The 16,744-nt window shown below is 43.7% G+C and overlaps 1 pseudogene across 1 annotated transcript in view; it reads right to left on the reverse strand.

Moving 5' to 3' along the window:
- LOC308622447 (laminin subunit beta-4-like) overlaps positions 1-16,744 on the reverse strand; it is an 81,069-nt pseudogene that overhangs the window by 24,875 nt on the left and 39,450 nt on the right. Inside the window, exons 13-16 of the transcript in view lie at positions 11,116-11,310; positions 7,890-7,999; positions 6,977-7,096; positions 843-1,020 (exon numbers count right to left, since the gene is read on the reverse strand). The product of the transcript in view is annotated as a laminin subunit beta-4-like (transcript). The remainder of the gene's footprint in view (positions 1-842; positions 1,021-6,976; positions 7,097-7,889; positions 8,000-11,115; positions 11,311-16,744) is intronic.

A 16,744-nucleotide genomic window follows, 5' to 3' on the forward strand; every position in this document is an offset into this window, starting at 1 on the left:
CCAGCCCTAAATTTTAAAAGTGCTGAGAGTGAGAAACCCACTTTACAGCTTAGCGAAATGGGCAAGTTACCTAATGTTTTGGACCCAACAGTCTCATTTATTAAATGAAGGTTTAGGGATGAAAGAAGTTGTTTAAAGTTCATTCCAGGATTCCAAAGAAATATTTTAGGACCATTGTTCCAGGAATCTGGCATCCCCAAGCGACAGCCAGGCTCCTCTTTTATACACTTCTTGTACTGCAAGTTATGATTCCAACACGTGGACAGACTGCTCTGTGTACCTAATCATCGGGCAGTTGGTATCTACATTGGCTGGTAGGAGTAGATACTAAAATACATTAGATCATTTCACTCACATTCCTAAAAGCCTTTGCACAGATAGCGGCAATTCGGTAGAGCCCGTGAGACAGATACTCAGGGACTTCCCTGGTGGCGCAGTGGTTAAGAATCCACCTGCCAATGCAGGGACACGGGTTCGATCCCTGGTCCGGGAAGATCCCACATGCCGTGGAGCAACTAAGCCCATGTGCCACAACTACTGAGCCCACGTGTTGCAACTACTGAGGCCCACACGCCCTAGAACCCATGCACTGCAACTACTGAGCCTGCAAGCCACAACTACTGAAGCCCGCAGGCCTAGAGCCCATGCTCCGCAACAACAGAAGTCACCACCATGAGAAGCCCGCGCACCGCAACGAAGAGTAGCCCCCGCTCGCCGCCAACTAGAGAAAGCCCGCTCGCAGCAACGAAGACCCAACACAGCTAAGTAAATACATACATACATACATACATGCATACTAAGGCAATTTCTATTTAAATAAAAAATACCAAACAGATACTCACCCACGGCCCCGTTGTGCAGCCAGGCAGACAAACTGGCTATAAGCCTTTCACATGCTCCAGGGAGCACCTGAGGTCCCACTGCAGAGGCAATTTCAACACAGTTGTGCAGGTGATATTCATCTAAATCCTGCTTGCTGCAGAAATTCTCCAATGAGTTGATTTGGGGAATAAGACCAACCTTTTGAAATAATGAGAAAAGAACACTTACGTTCAAAACTGTCCCCTATTCAAGATTCCAGTTATTAAAAAAAAAAATTAGATCTGTGAGAATCGTGGTTGAAAAGAGACTCAATTCCATCCTTTCAATTGCTTACAACTGAAGATTTCAAGATTTTCAATTTATTTAAGAAATCTTTAAATATTTACATTTATTGACTTATGGCAAAGAAAATAAGGTTTTATCTTTTTATTACTATATTTTTTACTTGTTAATCAATTTGTCTTAGATTTGAAAGAGTTTTAACTAGGCTACTTGTGATAGATTAAGAAATTATGACTTACACATAGCACAGGGAGATCAGCTCGGTGCTTTGTGACCCCCTAGAGGGGTGGGATAGGGAGGGTGGGAGGGAGACGCAAGAGGGAGGAGATATGGGGATATATGTACAGATGATTCACTTTGTTATAAAGCAGAAACTAACACACCACTGTAAAGCAATTATACTCCAATAAAGAAAGAAATTATGGCTTAGACGTTGCATTCTGTAGTATTACTGTGGAACTCTAAAACTCTCCTTTAGAAAGTCTTACCTTTTTCAATTACTTATGAACAGTGCTGTTCTACATCAAACTATCTGCCTCTTGGAGATTCACAGTACAGATTAACATATCAAACCTCTGAGAAGTACTGCAAGAAAGACACTGTTGTTACTGAAGTATAGTTGATTTACAATGTGTTAGTTTCAGGTGTACAGCCCAGTGATTCAGTTTCCATTCTGCTACCCCCAACCTCTCAGCTCAGTGGTTCCCAATATGAGAGGTACCCACCCCCAGGGAGCATTTTAGAAATTCCAAGGGGTGTTTTTGGTTGTCATGGCTACTAGGTGATGTGTGTTACTGGCATTTAGTGGGTGGGGATCAGACATGCTAGACATTCTCACAACAAGGAAAATCATCACGTCTCCGACAGCTTTTGAATATTTCACTGAACATCCATGAAGGAGGATTCCGTGCTTATAATGATGAGTTGAAAACCTTACTCTGTGTTTTTAAAACACGTTAAACATGTTTACAACACACCGGCTTGCATGGCTATCTCGTATGTAGTGAATCTACGTGTTTGAGCATCTCTGTACTTCAGTATGGCTCCCGGTGTGTTCATGTCGGTGCACGTATGTATTGAAGTACATATTCTTTCTTCATAAATTACTTCCCTTTTATTGTGTTTGCACATAACAGTGATATTATTTGGAAGTTACGTGTGCAGGTAGGCTCTAATGCCTGTGAATTTCATTGCAGGGTAGGAAAGAGCATTACAAAGTATCAATATTTGTAATAAAAAGGGAAGGTGGGGGCCTGCTAGACTTCTGAGATGGCCCACACTGTCTGTGGAGTGTGTTTCACCCAGGGCCGCTCTCACTTTCCAAGACAACTCCATGCCCTGGGGCTGCTCTTGCCTTTTGAGATGGATGGCCTCCTGTCTATGGAATGTGTACCTCTCTAAATAACTCTACTTCTAACCAATCACTTTGTCTCTCACTACATTCTTTCCGCAAAGAGACATGAAGAACCTGAGCTTCAGCAAGTCCTGAGACCAGGCAGTGCAATCTCAATTACAAGAGAGTGGGTTCAAGGGGGGAGAAAAAAAAAAAAAAAGGAAGGCTGTGTCAGATGACATTGAGAGCCACACCAAATGACCTCTCACAGTTTCCAGTATCTGTCACACTGTGTTGTCATTTCCTGTGTAACTGCCTGCATCTCCCCTTTAGAGCATCAGCCCCGGTGGGGCAGGCAAGGTGTTCGTCTCGTTAACCCTGTGCCTGCCCAAGTGGTTAATTTACAGTAAATGCTTATTAAAAATTGTGCGGTAAAGAAGTATACATACATTCCTAGTATTGTATCTTTGATACTAAAGTGACTCTGCATTCTCCAAACACAAACCAAGCAGGGTGACATGTAGAAGGAAGCCAGATGGGCTAGGCTTGGTGGTGAGGGCAGGCGATCAAGGACAAATTGTTTACAGTTCTTGGTCTCAGCCGGTTTAGAGTTGGCCATTCCTGGCACCAAGACGATACAGCAGTTGACAAGAGTCCCTGTCTATCAGCGATAGGATTTTGTAATGCCATGACTCACTTCTCCTAGAAACTTTTAAGGGCTTTATGTTTACCAAGTGTCGTCCAACCCATGGTTTAAAAGAAGAATGGCAGTCTTATGTCCTAGAATGTATAATTTATGTTTGACTCTCAGCACATTTTTTGGGGCACACATATCATGTAATCAGGGCGACTGAAAAAAAAAAACCCAACCATCTCACTATGCCTGCCAAACAAAAGATATTTGTGCAGAAGGTTGAATAAAGCTTTCCTCTGGTCTTCTTGGTAATGCATCTCAGTCTCAGATGCAAATGTTAATCTGGCTGCAGAGAAGAATGAACTTTGAAAGGGTCAATTCCAAACAATCGAGTATCTTCCCAAAGCAGCAAAATTGCTTTAGTCTGGAATCATAAAATGCGTAACGACTTTCTCCTACTGCCATCCTGGGTCACGGACTCTTAGGGGACACTGCAGGTGCCCTGCCTGGATCTTCCCATCCACCAGCTGCTGTGGCACTGGTTGCTAAAAGCTCACAGCTGTCCCCTTCTCCAGAAAATTGGACCTAGCCACTATGTCCAGGAGTGAGTGCGCTCTCTGGGGGGATGGGGAGTGGGGTAGGGAGCCTGTAGCTGATGATGACCTGGGCACACAAGGCCCCACCCCTTCGCCTCCAGGTGGAACCAACCCTGTGGTGCAATTCATGCTCCAGGGCCCCCTGGAGACCACATCCTTGCCGGGCTCCTTCCCCTGTCCTCTCCCAGTCCCCTCACCCCTCTTCCCTCACAAGCATGTCCTCAATAAACCAGGCCAACCAGATTCCCTGCTTGTAGGAAATCTGACCTAAAATGGGGAGTAAGGGCCTCTTCTGGGATTTTGGACAGTTTGCCAAGATTGGGTTGCTCTCTTAATTTTTATTTTGGTTTCAGGGTTTTCATGGCTATATATAAGGAGAACGATTGCTTGATAACTGACCAAATGAACATATTTTAAGTTCATTTCAAATTATCCATTTATACTCTGCATCAAACATCATTGCAATGATTTTGTTTACATTCCTGTCTTCTGTGTCAGGCTGAGGACGCTTTGAGGGCAAGAACCAGATTTTACCCCCAATCCCCAGGAACCAGCACAGTGCCTGGCCCACATACCCTCAGAGGAGGGGTGATGAATGGACAATTTTGGATGGATGCATTTAACACAGCATCCAGTGATTATCTTTGGAATTTACAAAGTTTAGAAATATTTAGGACATGGATTTAAAAGAGGAGTACTTGGCTCTCATAAATTTGAGATTCATGACTGTTAAGATTACAATAATAACATCCCTTGGTGATTAGGAATCCTTATTTTCTTCCTTTCCCTTTCTTTACTCTGCCTGGGTTTAGCTTTTTTTCCTGAATTAAACCTGTCGGATTTGAGTCTCTTTCTTTGTAACTCACACGTTGGTCATGAGCACAGTTCTATTTAAAGCTCCTCGGTAGAGAATATGAATTATATGGATAGGGAAATCATGATAGTTTACATTTCCCATTCAAGAGTTGGTTTCTACTTTCCACTTCAATTCTATTGAATTTCAGAGAAACAATGAATAATTTTTAGTATGTATCATGTAATATTTTAGGGCAATATTTGGGACATATTTATATGATATTCAAATTTAACTGGGTACCCTGTATCTTTCTTTCCTCCCTCCCTCCCTCCCTCCCTCCCTCTCCTTCCTTCCTTTCCTATATCTTGCAACCTCACCTTTGGTAAAATAATCTTAAAACAATGGCTTTTCTTCATGTTATAAAAGCTGAACTTATTGAATAAAATCTAAGATATACCTGCCTCATACTAAATTCTATAGTAGATGATGAAATTAAAAAGTTCTAGGGTATAAATTAAAAAGGTTCAATAGTTAAAAATTGAACTTTAGGGCTTCCCTGGTGGTGCAGTGGTTGAGAGTCCACCTGCCGATGCAGGGGACACGGGTTCGTGCCCCGGTCCGGGAAGATCCCACATGCCGCGGAGCGGCTGGGCCCGTGAAGCCATGGCCGCTGAGCCTGCGCATCCGGAGCCTGTGCTCCGCAACGGGAGAGGCCACGGCAGTGAGAGGCCCTCGTACCACAAAAAAAAAAAAAAAAAAAAAAAAAAAAAATTGAACTTTAAAGACACAATACACAAAATGTGGATAGAGTTAATTAAATCAGGGGTCGACAAACTTCCTATAAAAGGCCAGAGAATAAATATTTTGGGCTTTGCGGTCATAAGGTCTCTTGCAAATATTCAACGGTGTCTTTGTAGCTTGAAAGCAGTGTAGATAATATGTAAATGAGTGGGCATGGCTGTGTTCCAATAAAACTTCATAGGGCCATAGTTTGCTAATTAAATCACAATATTAGAAGATTGTTACAAATGTTTAAAAATGCAATTTTAACAAAGCAATTCCATTTTATCCACAAAAGTACTTTAAAAAAGTCCCACAGGGCTTCCCTGGTGGTGCAGTGGTTGAGAGTCCGCCTGCCGATGCAGGGGACACGGGTTCGTGCCCCGGTCTGGGAAGATCCCACATGCCGCAGAGCGGCTAGGCCCGTGAGCCATGGCTGCTGAGCCTGCGCATCCGGAGCCTGTGCTCTGCAAGGGGAGAGGCCACAACAGTGAGAGGCCCGCCTACCGCAAAAAAAAATAAAAAAAAAAAAAAAAAAAAAAAAAAAGTCCCACACAATTCTCTACAATTCTGCTAAAGGTGGAATGAAACTGGCACTTTCATGCATTACTGATCATCCTGAAAATTAATTGACATATAAATTAATTAATACCTTCTAGAAATTAATATGACACATTATTTCAAGAACCATAAAACCCTGGGTAAAGTAGGACTGTATTTTCAAATGTTTAAAAAAATATACCAGCTACTCAGAATAGAAAAAAGAGAAGCAACTTAAATGACCCCAAGTAGGGGAATAGATAAGTAAATTAAGTAAATTTATTCAATGTCCAAACTCTGCCGAGGGACAGGCCCGGGCCTGAAGTTGTGCACAGAGTGAGAGTTTGGAAGGAATGCCTGTGGCCCAAATTTGTGAGCCACAACTACTGAGCCTGCAAGCCACAACTACTGAAACCCCCGCGCCTAGAGCCCGTGCTCCGCAACAAGAGAAGCCACCACAGTGAGAAGCCCGCGCACCGCAACGAAGAGTAGCCCCCGCTCGCCGCAACTAGAGAAAAAAGCCCGCGCGCAGCAACGAAGACCCAACGCAGCCAGAAATAAATAAATAACTGAAGTTTCAAAAAAAGAAGCCACTTAAGGAAATACCGTGCATGCTTCCTAAGAATGGCAAGGTTACATAAGCAGAATAAGAAAACACTTATGATGTAACGGGAAGTGACAAAAATCCATGTACAATCAATCTTGTCTGGTTACAATGATATGAAAGCATAATATGCAAAGCATGGGAACTTGTAAGCTGATAATAATTAATGCCTGGTGGAATTTCTCTCCAGACTTTCTGCAGAGCCAGTGCACAGCAGTGGCTCCAGGCAGGGAGGCGTGAATCAGGGCTTCTGACTCTGATCTCTCACGCCTCATGCACTAGCTTTGTGACTCTGTGCCTCAGTCCTGTTGTCCGTAAAATGGGAATAATGACAGTTCTTCCCTCCTAGAGTAGCTGTGAAGTCTAACTAACAGAATATGGAAAACACTTCAAACCGTGGCTGGCACATACTATTCTGGATGATTTGCCATTGTTATTAGATGACCTTTATGTAGAGTAGGTGATTTTTTTATAATGAAACAAATACTTTTCTATTTCTGATGAAACACTTCAAAGGACAAGCCTGTTTTTAGAATTAGAATGGAGCTCATTTCACCAGGAAGCACCCCCAAGGGTCTGTTATACTTACAGAATCAATTCAATGTGTGAATGAGCCTGGAATCCTCCTTCCAAAGGCTGGGAAAAATAGACATCTATGGAATATTGTACATCTGGTTCTAAACAGATGGGTGTGGGAAGCAGGACGATTCTGTATTAAGAGAAGTAAAGCAAAAATTCAGTGACCAAAGTACAGTTATATAAGCTAAGCGGCCATCGTATTTGGTGTGTTTCACGTGTGCCGTGAAGTGGGTGCCACTGTGGGATGGAGACCGGGTTGAGGTCCAGACCAGCTCAGGTGCATTGGGTGGACAGTCAGTTCACACTCAGATGCTCTGTGGCTCTTCCGTAGGGTTGTGCTAAACAGCAAAGCTTTGGAAACTGGCCGTGGTTTGTCAGGACGGCTCTGGGAAAAGGATGGAGCAAAGGTCCTTCATCCCATCTATCAGGCTAATATCAACAGGGTCTCTGTTTTATTCAGCCACAAATCTCCAATGCAAAATTAGCGGCCTCAAAACCAGACTCTCAGCTGTTGAGATAACTCAAGCTGAATACTGTCCTCTCATTCGCATAGCATTTCATTTTCTCACATCTCCAGGCATCTGGGGAATGGGAAACAAACATTCAAGATCTAGGGTCAGGATATCTGGGCTGGAGGCCTGGTTCTTCTACACATTAGCTATAAGACTCGGGCAAGTCATCAGAGTGTTCTCGTTCTCAATTTCCTACTCATCTGATGAAGACAAAACCTACCTCCTTGAGTTGTTAGCAAGATTCAACGCAGTATGAATGTAAAGCAGAGCATAGCACACAGTAAACACTTAATAAACATTATGTCTCCTTTGATACATCTCTACTCTCACTTAGTTCCTGGATACAAATTCCTGATAGATGAACAACATTCTAAGAAATGTTCAACGTTTGAGGACAGGCCCCCCACATACCTGGAAGCTGCTGGTAAAAGCTGAGGCTTTGGCTGTGGGGTCTCACGTGCACAGTGCTCACTCTCTCCAGCCAGGTTAAGCACCATCTGGACAGTCCAGTCATCTGCAGACTAGACAGGCATCACATAAGAGCACGTCCCTGCGAGGATGCATGCACCAACATATTCCTAATGGAGAGTGCGTGGGATAAATTTGCAATCCACGGCCCGCTCAGAAAACAGTATTTTGGAGCTGAGAGAAGAGGTTCGCTCTCAGGCTCAACTCTCCAGTGTTTGAATTGTGATCCAGGTAGAAAGAATGTTGTTTCTGGCCATAGATGTAATTCCTGGGTCTAGAAAAACCCTGGCACTCCTGACAGGTCTAATCTTTAACCTCTGTCTCCCAAAGAGTCGATTAAATCATCATGTTCCTGAGCTTCTAATACCATACACAAAAATAAACTCAAAATGGATTAAAGACCTAAATGTAAAGCTAGACACTATAAAACTCTTAGAGGAAAACATAGGAAAAAACACTCTTTGACATAAATCACAGCAAGATCTTTTTGAGCCACCTCCTAGACTCATAGAAATAAAATAAAAAATGAACAAATGGGACCTAATGAAACTTCAAAGCTTTTGCACAGCAAAGGAAACCGTAAACAAGATGAAAAGACAAACCTCAGAATGAGAGAAAATATTTGCAAATGAAGCAACTGACAAAGGATTAATCTCCAAAGTGTACAAGCAGATCATGTAGCTCCATATCAAAAAAACAAACAACCCAATCCAAAAATGGGCAGAAGACCTAAATAGACATTTCTCCAAAGAAGATATACAGATTGCCAACAAACTCATGAAAGAATGCTCAACATCACTAATCATTAGAGAAATGCAAATAAAAACTACAATGAGGTATCACCTCACACCAGTCAGAATGGCCATCATCAAAAAATCTACAAACAATAGGGCTTCCCTGGTGGCGCAGTGGTTGAGAATCTGCCTGCTAATGCAGCGGACATGGGTTCGAGCCCTGGTCTGGGAAGATCCCACATGCCGCGGAGCGACTAGGCCCGTGAGCCACAACTACTGAGCCTGCACGTCTGGAGCCTGTGCTCCGCAACAAGAGAGGCCGCGATAGTGAGAGGCCCGCGCACCGTGATGAAGAGTGGCCCCCGCTTGCCACAACTAGAGAAAGCCCTCACACAGAAACGAAGACCCAACACAGCAAAAATAAATAAATTAATTAATAAACTCCTACCCCCAACACCTTCTAAAAAAAAAATCTACAAACAATAAATGCTGGAGAGGGTGTGGAGAAAAGGGAACCCTCCTGAACTCTTGGTGGGAATGTAAATTGATACAGCCACTATGGAGAACAGTATGGAGGTTCCTTAAAAAACTAAAAATAGAACTACCATACAACCCAGCAATCCCACTACTGGGCATATACCCTGAGAAAACCATAATTCAGAAAGAGTCATGTACCACAACGTTCATTGCAGCACTATTTGCAATAGCCAGGACATGGAAGCAACCTAAATGCCCATCAACAGATGAATGGATAAAGATGTGGCACATATATACAATGGAATATTACTCAGCCATAAAAAGGAATGAAATTGAGTTATTTTTAATGAGGTGGATGGACCTAGAGTCTGTCATACAGCGTGAAGTAAGTCAGAAAAAGAAAAACAAATACCGTACACCAACGCACATATATGGAATCTAAAAAAACGGTACTGATGAACGTAGTAGCAGGGTAGGAATAAAGATGCAGACGTAGAGAACGGACTTGAGGACACGGGGAGGGGGAAGGGTAAGCTGGGATGAAGTGAGAGAGTGGCATGGACATATATACACTACCAAATGTAAAATAGATAGCTAGTGGGAAGCAGCCGCATAGCACAGGGAGATCAACTCATGCTTTGTGACCACCTTGAGGGGTGGGATAAGGAGGGTGGGAGGGAGGCTCAAGAGGGAGGGGATATGGGGATATATGTATACATATACCTGATTCCCTTTGTTGTACAGCAGAAACTAACACAACTTTGTAAAGCAATTATACTCCAATAAAGATATTTTAAAACAAATCATGTTCCTGGATCACAGAAACAAACAAAAAAATCCTTCACACGAAGATATATTTCTTTCATATTAGTGCGTATATATTATTTTGTAAGTTTATATTATTATATTATTAGATCTATTTATACGTATCTGTATAAATACATACATATATATAGAGACATACACACACACATATATATAGATAGACAGCGAGAGAGAGAGAAAGAGAGTACATATGCTAATTAGCTAAACTCTGGAAGCCTTACAATCAGGAAAAGCTTTTTAAAGCTGTCAGAGATACGTTCTCTCTATACAAAAATTAAATATATTTATGTGTATATACACATATGTAAAAAAAAAAAAAGACTTTCCTGTCATACTCACCAGGTCAAAGTTCCTTGTAGTCCTTTGCCTTTCATGTGTAAGTGAGAAACTGAGAACTATATCATGTTAAGAGTGTCAAAGCAGATCATCAGCTCTGGTCATACCATAGAAAGTGAGCCCTTCCAGAATGTGGTCCCTAGAGAGACTCTGGGGGCTCTGAGGCCAACCCCAGCCATATAAAATATTTTTCAGGGCAGATGGTCTGTGGGGTTTCATATCATCAAAGAAAAGGTTATACAAAGAAAAGGTTAGGAGCCACTGCTCTAGATCAAGTGTTTTTCTAATTTGGTTTCTCTTCCTCTTAGATATTTCTCAAAGGGTGGGGGAAGCCTAGAAAGGTAGCAGGCAAGAGGCGCAGGCTGCTTTTAGCTTTTCTCTCGTTTCCTGGTAAAATCCAAGTGCAAATAAATACCTGTACTGCATCCCTATGAATCTGAATCTCTACACAGGTTTATTACATTTTTAGAAAAAAAAAGTCCCAGGAGGGCAGGATTTGCGTTATTTTAGTTATTTATTGTCCTTATATAAACATTCCATCACCACTTCCCTAGAACTAGTATCTTAAATCTATAGCCCCAGCTTTAGTTTCTCTCCACAGAATATAGGCGTGTGCATATGGCTGTGTTGCTTTAATATCTTTAGGAAACCCTTTGGTTTATAATGCTCTCCAGATGTTCGACTTTTTGCAAATCCTGTTAAGATGAACGTAGGCAAGATTGGAATGGAAACACTTAGCTCGAGAACGTATTTCAGTCAGCTCGGAACCACCACGGTGGAAGTGGATGAAAGGATACCTGAGTTTCATAGCGAATGGCAACAGCAAAATCCATGGGAATGGGGATGCTCCCCACAGCAAATCTCAAGCCGGCCCCAGGGAGAATGCTGGAAAACCCAGGTCCCATCCACGTAACAGGCACCCCAGGAACTGGCCCTCGGAGAACGACAGAAACAGCAGGCAGCTGGCCAGAGAGGAATAAACACAACTTTGCCTAGAGTGAAAGGCTGGAAGCGTTCAGGGGGGAAAACAAAAACAAAAACAAAACCCATGGGTTTCTTGATGTGTATATGATCCATCTGAGTCTTGAATAGATTATCCCAACCAGGATACAGTCCAGAATACAGTGGAGAAAAATGTGCTGAATCTGCAGCTTTGGAACATATGTTACCGTATAGAATAATCACTTGGAAAGCACTGTCACTGGCCAGTACGTTATGTACTCCACGTGTCATGTACTGAGTGATTCCACATTGGTGACCTTGGCTTTTCCCAGATCTGACTGTGGAGTTCTGGCTAAAATACGGAGGGCAAGAAAATATTCCCATACCTACACTTCATGGATTTTGCCTAATTGTGCATGACAATGATAAAACCCACCCAGATTTTTTTTTTTAGATGTTTCTTCCATGCAAATATGAGAAATGATCTTCTCCCATCTGCTTGGGGGCACGTAAGTACAAAACTGCTCACACACTTGATTGATTAGCAGCCCTGCCGGTCACAATGCTGGATGTCAGCCTGGGGCCATCTGGACCCTATAGATAATACTTCCTTGATGACTTTTCCATCTGCCTCTCGACACTTCCAGCCTCCACCAGAATGCTGCCTCTTGTTACTTTCTGCCTGTATTGCCGCAACAGCCTCTTGGCTGTTCCCTCCGTGATCTCACTAGTCCAATACATACCGCACACTGCTGCCAACAAGCATTTCAAACGCTTTCTCACTGCCAAGAGCATCGTGCCCAAATTACTTAGCCTGGAGTTCAAGTTGCTCTGTGATCTACCACAAACTGCTCTTCATTTGACAAATGTTCATTTACTAACAATTCAATCCCCGCCTCTGAATTGGGAATGCGTATACGAATAGGACAGATGCCCAGCCCCAGAGGGATTTAAAATCTTGAGTGGGAGACAGAAAGGTAAATCAGAAAAGAGACAGAGGTGTATGTAAACTCATCTCTATGCAACGTTTTTCAAACTTTAAAAAAAGTACTCTGGAATTTGCGACACTGTAGGTACCCCCCCCACCCTGGGATCCCCCTTTCCTTGGTTGGTATACCCATCTTCCAGTTGCATGTCTGCGTGTGTGTGGTTTCTAACAGCTCACCATTGCCGCCCTTCTCCGGAGAACTGCCCACTCCTACCCCTGGGGTAGCTCACAGCCAAAGACTGCCTGATAGGAGGTTATAAAAGGCTGGCCCTGTCGTCTCAAGGGGCAGGACAAATTTATCTGCAGTGTATGTTTCTGACTTTCTCTGTGGATCAATCCAAGTTTTGTTCTACCTGAGACCACCTCTGACTCTTTCCTCTTCTCTGCCATGCTTCCTTCACTCTCTTAAGAGTGTTCCCGAAGAACACTGCCTTCATAAATTACATGCACCTGAATCCGGTCTTAGGCTCTGTTTCTAGGGCCAATGACCTGAGACAGTTGGTAGCAGACAGTGTAGACTCTAACATGCATTCCTGGATGTGGATCATTTACTGTTCGTCTGGCAATGAGGAACCCAGTGGGTAACGTGTTGATGACCCTTGTGTAGCAGCAGAGCCATTGCTGAAACAGTCATCTGTGGCCACCTGGGACAGGATAGAGGGCAAAGGGGAGGCACTGACTTGAGCAAGATTTCTGATACAGGGGAAAGAGTAGTTATAAGGACTGTGGACATGGGTGGCTATTGTTGCACACCACTGACGCATCTGATGAAAGACGATGGCAGGCTCAGGGCAATCGATCAGCAACTTAGAGTCAAGTGTGAGAATCAGAAGTGCTCCCTGGCAGCACTGAAAGAAACTCATCTCCTTTAGTGAGAGGGCAGGAAGAGCTAAAGACCAGGCACAAGACTTAATTGGAAGAGCTGCGGAACTTCAGGGAAGGCTGAGTGCTCAGCCTGGGTAAGTCACCTATGCCCAAGTCAGGCCCTCCCTTCACAGGGAAGCAGGGGGATCTTGAGGCATGGGTGATGCACATGAGAATCGTGAACCTTGAGGTTCTCCTGAGCACTCCTGGACTAGAGAAGTAATCCACTCACACTTATTCGAAAATAGAGCCCCCCCCCAATCCTCTCCCACCTCCATCCCTGCCACATTTGAAGACGAGGCAGACATCTCAAATGATGCAGGTACCTTAAAAGAAAACGTACGCATTCCTGAGGATCTGCCCCTCCTGACCACTTGCCTGATCATTAGGGTCAAGTTGCAGCATGATCTGATGGGAAAGGGCTGGATCTAAGAGAAGGACCTGGTTAACACGAACAGGTAGCAACTGGGAGAGGATGGCTGGGCATGGATCGTGAGGGGTGCCAGATCAAGGGGATAGAATATGAAATCAGGTAAGGAGAGTTTGTTGGTTTGGGGTCACTGGTGATAAAGGATTGAGCAGCCTGGCAAGGGCCCCAGAGCCCTGTGAGATGCTTGGCGAAAGCTGTGGTCCAGAATAATGAAGCAGAGCTGCCAGAACGGCTGTAGCAGGCTGGGGAGGATGGGTTACAAGGCTCAAAGAACTCGGCGTGCTTGAATGGATGTAAGACGCAAGGCTGGAAAACCCATCAGCTGACTATGCTCCTTGTCCATTTTTCAAGACAGTGAGGAATGAGCTGGTGAGGGGGCCACCAGCTTCACTGAGCAGCAGAGGATGGGGTACCCTCTGTAGGCTGGTAGCCTAAACCATTACAGAATTGAGCTCCTTGGTATCAGCATGGTGGACGGGATCGCAGACTATCAAGGGTTGGGGAGCATTTAACCCTCAAGAGCAACATGGGTATAATTACAATGGTCAGCGAGGTTGGAATAGGAGAAAAGGGGGCCTGACCTACAGGAATCTTCTGTGGAGACGACTAATAGAACATGATGCTCCTAGGAGCAAAATAGATGAGCAGTCAACAAAATATTGCTTAATATGTGTAATCCAAAGTGATCAGGTATGAACTGGCAGAGGCTGAGTTCAGCCACCTCAACAGAAAGACATAATCCTTTCCCAAATCTATAGAGCTGAGCAAATTCTCAGACCCAGACCCCAGTCACCAAATGAGAGGCTGGGTCCCAATGACGAAAGACTCTTCAACATCACAGCAAGTGTTAATTCTCTCACTTATCTCCCAAAGAGATCTATGTTTATTTACTAATCTATTGGGGAAGCAGAAATGCCTAGATCTTTCCAGGGCTAATGGATACAGGATCTGAGTTGATACTGATAACCATGTACCCAAAGTGCCATCATGGTCCCCCTGTTAGAACAGGGCATATGAGGGTCAGGTAGTAAATGGAGATCTGACTTAGGTTCTTTTCATACTCAGTTCTCTGGGTTTACTGAACCATTGATTGTTTCCTCTAATTCTTGTATATGTATTGGAATAGACCTACTTAGCAGTTGGCATTGATGTTACTGCTCCTATAGTAGGAAAGGCCGAGTAAAACCTTGTGAAATGCCCATCCTCCATTGCCCTCCCCACCACCACCAAGCCAAGATAGTAAATAAAAAGCAATATTGCAAATCAGAGGCATTCTCAAAGTGCCACTCTCAAGACTTGGTGGTGGGTCTCATATCATATCTCCATTACAAATTTTATACTAATATAACTAAGTTGTAGCCCCACTTGGAAGCTGTCCTGCTGGAAGGAGTATCATGACCAGAGCTGGTTACCACCACCCTGGTGCATGATACACAGCTATTGAAATGCAAAATGTGTTTTCTTCCATCTCCATGAGGAAGAAACAACAGAAGCAATTTGTATTCTCTTGGGATGGGCAGTCGTGTATATTTAGTCTTGCCCCAAGGCTATTAATTCTCCTACTCTCTGTAACAGTATAGCCCAAAAGAATCTGGACCATCCAGATGTTCTACAAAATATGACACTGACTCCCTATACTGAAGGATAGTGACTTGGATCCCTTGGTCTAAGGCGATGTCATGTGGTGTCCCACAGTGAGAATCGGACACTCTATGGCCTTGGTCAGCACCACTCTCTGACAGCTCAAAGAGTGTGTAATTCACCAATGTGGAAAAACACAACTTCCTCAGCCCAAGGGATCCACTTTACAGTAAAAGAAGTGTATCAGTGGTCATGCGACTTTGGGATCCACTGTTCCTACACAAACCATGGCATCCAGAAGATGCTGACCTGAGATGGCAGTGGGATTGGGCCCCTAAAAGATGCATTAGCTTCACTAGCTTGGAAATGACACCCTGTGAGATGGGGCAATTTTCTTCTAGATGTTATTTACTCCTTAAACCAATGGTCTTTATGTGATGCTGTGTCCCCAGCAGGGAAAAAGCATGGGTTTGGGAACCAAGTAGAAGTAGCCAAGCTCATTGTCACTCCCAGTGACCATGAATTTCTTATGTTTGTAGTTAAAATTGGCACTGCGTGCTATAGAGATAAATAGTATAATTCAGGTGAATAATTTAAATTTTTAATATTTCTTTACTTAGAATGACATTAAATAGCACATAAAAATATTTTGACAAGTTGAGAGACTATGGAAGAAAGTAAAAAGCTTTATACTTTACAATCTTCAAGGGCCCTTTCCCTAATTTCTGAATAAGGGGCCCTGCATTTTAATTTTTATTTTGCCCTGGCCCTGCACATGGGTCTGAGCATGCCAGGAGTGAATGTGAGTCTATACTGTTAGTGTACTGCCTGGTCCCCTTTACTGGGTCACTCTATCTCGCCACCAGCTCCTGGGATTGTTGGTTGCTATGTCTCACCGCTGCTGCCTTCTCTTGAGAATTGCCCTTGGCTGATGTGAGCCACCTCACCTGGGAGGTGATCTGCATCTGCCCTAGCAGCCTACAGCCATGTCTGCCTGACATGAGAAGACAGCCCTAGGGCCTTAATGGGGGACAACTCTGTGGTGCAATTTCTGCTTCACAGCTTCCCCAGGGGAACAGGCAAGGCTAGACTCAGGCAAGGCCTAGATGCCATCCTTGCCTCACTTTCCCCGCTCCCCAGCCTACTGCCCTCCTCCCTGACAGGTTTCTCCTGATGAGTGCTTCCTTAGTAAAACACATGCACCCAGATCTCTGTTGCAATCTCTGATTGTAGGGAATCCGACCTAAGACAGTGACTCAGTGCGCGCGCGCACACACACACACACACACACACATTTATATAAAACTGAAATAAAAGTTTCATAAAAAAATGTTCTTGTTTTATATCCTTCTGTTGTACTAAACTGATCCAGTCAATTGATTTCATGACCTACTTACTAGTAGGCATGACCTGCAGTTTGAAAATTACTGACCTATGGGACTCCAGAGATAGAAACAATTATGTCCAGATGTCAGGGTAGGGAATATCAGGGAAAGATAAATCTGAATTGGGTCTTAAGGGATGACTAGAAGTTTTGCAAGTCAGTAATACAGAGGTGGTCATTTCAGGCAAGAGTCAGGAGAGGAGGCCGTGGATGCTTTGAGCAGTGTTTCTCAAAGTG

The sequence above is a fragment of the Mesoplodon bidens genome (genome assembly GCF_964165515.1).
Source record: "Mesoplodon bidens genome assembly, chromosome: 9".
In the NCBI taxonomy this organism is placed as follows: Eukaryota; Metazoa; Chordata; class Mammalia; order Artiodactyla; family Ziphiidae; genus Mesoplodon; species Mesoplodon bidens.